The following is a 3,640-nucleotide window of genomic DNA, read 5'->3' as shown; positions in this document are numbered from 1 at the left end:
ACGTAGCACAACAGATGTGAAAGTGAACCAAGCCAATGCATGGGCCATCATACACACATATACAGATCCATGTCCAGATGGTGGCCCAACCATTTGCACAATGAAATGCATGCTGCGTGCCAATACCATTACCAACAGACACCCAACACACAGGGTTCAATCACATTTCACACATCACGCAAACCGCAATACAACGATATGCCACCTAGAACACATCAGTCCAGAAATGAGAGTCCATGGCGTATGCCAATATGCCCCCCCACATTGCAAGTACCCTGAGCGTCACACCTACAAGAAAGCAATGCATGAAATGTGAAATACTGAACTGCACCAAATCATGCATCTTGCACGTACCACTGTCACTGATGCCCTGCATCTCTTGTTCCCCCACAGGCACAGAAGCAGAAAGTGAAGGCCAGGAGTCTGCCCCAAAGGCCACTACATCCACGAAGGGTATGAGGGTCAGACAAGAAGGCGCTGGGCCTTCCACCTCCAGGGCAGGGCATCAACAACGCCCAGAGTGCAACAAAGGCCAGCAGTACAGGCCAGGGCAGCTGAGGAGGAGACAACAACAGGCGACGACACAGCCACAATGGAGTCGAAAACTCCTGCAGAAGCAGAGGATGATGTAACCCAGTCAGCTGCCACTAGTTCCGTAGGGAGGTAGCAGCCATTGCCCCCCTAAGTGACGTGGAGCTCCACGCTGAGGAATTCTCTGACATGGACAACATCATCCATGTAGAATGTCTGCATACACCCAGTCCCCAGCCCACCCCCCTGCACTCCACACAGGGCACACCAGTATGCCCGATGCTAGAACATGCCACATTACTGGCCAGTCCACATCTGTCCACAACATCAGAGGGCAGTCCAGCATTGGGCCACCCTGCTACTGCACCCTCCACTTCCACAGCCCCCACAGACATGGAGGCCCACCTCACGAGGGTTGAGGCCCGGCAGGACAGTTTGATTGAGCTGCTCCGCCAGTATGTGGCGGAGGGAGAACTGACCCGCCGTGAGATTTGGAATGCAAATGCGGCTTCCATCACTGCCATGAATGCCAACACCACAGTGATCAGGGACAGCTTAGCTGCGGTTACAGAGGGCCTTGGCAGGATCGTGGGGAATATGCAGCAGCAACAAACTACGCCGGCAGTAGCACACCGTCCACCTCCACCCCATCCACCACACCTGCGAGCTCGACTCCCTCAAGTCCTGTGTGCATGATCAGGCCCCCACAGCCAAAGAGAGGTCGGAAGTAGCAGGACCAGCCTGCATGTGCCAACTGGTGTTGGGGGGTATGAGGTGTGGGGGGGTATGAGGTGTTGGGAGGGTATGGGTGTGGGGGGGTATGGGGTATTGGGGGTTGGGGGGAGGGTGGTGGGTGTGTGTGAGGTGGAGGGTTCTAGCACTATTTTGTTAAACGTTTAATACACCCGTTGTGTTAAAAATCATTTCATGGCTGGACATTGTTCATTTTGTGTGTGTACTATGATGTGCTGGTGTGGATTGCGTTGTCTAGATGATACAGGGCATTCACTTGCATGTTGATGCAGATGTACTGTGGATGCGGAACAATGTATAAACACCCATGTTGGTGATGTGGTACTCTGAATGTATTCCCAATAGCGCAAACACTGAAAAGAGCAGGGTAACTCTAGCCTCTGGACCAGAGTATTATAATAACATCAAGAAACAGAAAAGATATGTCCAGAGCAAAATATGTTTAGAAAAAATGTATCCAAATTTATTAAAGGTGATACAAAAATTGAAAACTAGTGAATAAATCACTCAAAATTATTATACACTGATCATTTTAACATAACAGAACAGCAGCAACAATATGCCGAAAATCGGCTAAAACTTCATCACTCATACTCAACATACATAGTACATACATACACACACAACTCATCATACCGTGGCATACATCCAAAGTACTAAAAACACAGAAAACATGCTAAGAACCAATGGGGAAGAGGAATTCATAACTAGTCCCCATAATAACACTCATTATTGCGGTGTTTACAAACAATAGAAATAATTCACAAACAATCTATTGTCAGGGTGGATAGGAAGAACAAATGCAAAGATCACATCCCTGTAGAATTTTTCTCTCGACCGGTTTCGACGTGTAGTGGTGGTTAACTGAACGTCTTCCTCAGGAGGTGGGTGTTACCATTCTGAAAAACAAGTACGCAAAAGCGACTATAAGCTGCTACATGAAAAAGTCTTTGCCGACTGCCTGTAACATACAATTAAAGAAGGAGAAAAAGGACTGCTGCTAGCAGCCTAAGTTATTAAAAACAATTAAGAACCATGTATACCATAGTGAAAATAAGCATATACGGCCCCCGCTACAACAGCTGTGTAAACCAGAACAAGAGGGTAAGTGACTCCCAAAAGAGAACCGTGCAAGATGAAAGGGAACCTTCAAGACCATGGTGGATCGGCAACAAGAATGTATATATATAATAATATATATCTAAATACCAAAAAAGCCTGACCAATGGCAATGTCTGTATCTAAAAAGAACTAGTAGTGGACTAACCTGATGAAAACCTAGCTGCTGCAAAAATCTATGCAGTGTAGTGTGGCCAGTCACGCGAGACAATTCAGGACTAAAACATAACCTGAAACCAGAAACAAGACCAGAATGCACTAGGTCAGATAAATAAAAAACCTAGGTTCAAAGTGGAGTGCCTATGACTAAGGCAAAAATAATAATAATAGCTCACCTGGAGGGCGCCCCATGCAGTTTAAGATGATCCAGCGCTGCATGTATTTGAAAAGTGAAGAGGCAGCGCAACTTAGCCTGAGCCTTCAACGCCGTCTGTGAATGACTACAAAAGTGGCAAAAGAGCTTCATTACAATGTTAAATGGCAAGCAGTGACCCACGGCTTACCAGAGTACAAGGGCACTGCATGAAATGCCTCTAAAAGATCTCCAATAAAATGGGAGGAAGCCATGAGACAACCACACCGTTCTGGGGGATCCAAAAGGTGTTTAAATGTAAATGCACGAAAAGCCCAATAAATCAAATGGAGCTACGAGCACAATTGAAATGAGAAGGTAAACTTAAGGGCAAATGGCAGCTGTCTAAGATAAACCGTGCTATGTTTAAATATAAACACACGAAGTGCCAAATAAATCAATTGGAGCAGCTCGCACAATTGAAATGTAATAGTGAGCTCAAAGGCAACAAACAGTAGTCTAAAGGGCGACGCTGCAAAGTTAATTATGCAGAGGACTGTAGCTGAAAAGCTATTAACATTGCAGGAAGGCTGGCCACACGCTTACCTGCAAAACGGTTGCTGTATAATGGAATTGTCCAGCAACGAGGGAGAACAGATGGTAATCTCTTTGTTTAAAACTAGTTGTAAATTCAAAACGCTACGCATGCGTGTAGGGACCTGCAAGGAGTGGCTGGCTACAGCCAATAGTAAACAAAAGCCTTTTTAAAGGCAAAACTAAAGACTGACTGCGCATGTCAGCAAGTGCTGCCAGTAAAGACATTCCACGAGCAGAACAAAGCGCAAATAATGCAGCCCAAGTTAAAAGGAAATGATGATGAAAAACGCCGCTGCTGATAGAAAAAATAATACTAAATAAATACTAGAAAAGGATGAACATCAGACT

The 3,640-nt window shown here is 45.7% G+C and overlaps 1 long non-coding RNA gene across 2 annotated transcripts; it reads right to left on the bottom strand.

Moving 5' to 3' along the window:
- Positions 1 to 1,721: 1,721 nt before the first annotated feature.
- LOC138565908 (uncharacterized) lies at positions 1,722 to 3,385 on the bottom strand. 2 transcript variants are annotated; one of them, XR_011301697.1, is made up of 4 exons: positions 3,302 to 3,385; positions 2,739 to 2,843; positions 2,552 to 2,633; positions 1,722 to 2,183 (listed from the first exon to the last, which is right to left on the bottom strand). It is a non-coding gene; the product is annotated as an uncharacterized lncRNA (long non-coding RNA). The 2 variants fall into 2 exon arrangements; XR_011301696.1 differs by lacking the exon at positions 2,552 to 2,633.
- Between the last annotated feature and the right edge of the window lie 255 nt (positions 3,386 to 3,640).

Source organism: Ambystoma mexicanum, chromosome 2p, assembly GCF_040938575.1.
Source record: "Ambystoma mexicanum isolate Mex_15411 chromosome 2p, UKY_AmexF1_1, whole genome shotgun sequence".
Classification (NCBI taxonomy): domain Eukaryota; kingdom Metazoa; phylum Chordata; class Amphibia; order Caudata; family Ambystomatidae; genus Ambystoma; species Ambystoma mexicanum.
The sequence above is the reverse complement of the archived record's forward strand: the minus strand, read 5'-3'. Positions and strand labels throughout refer to the sequence as shown.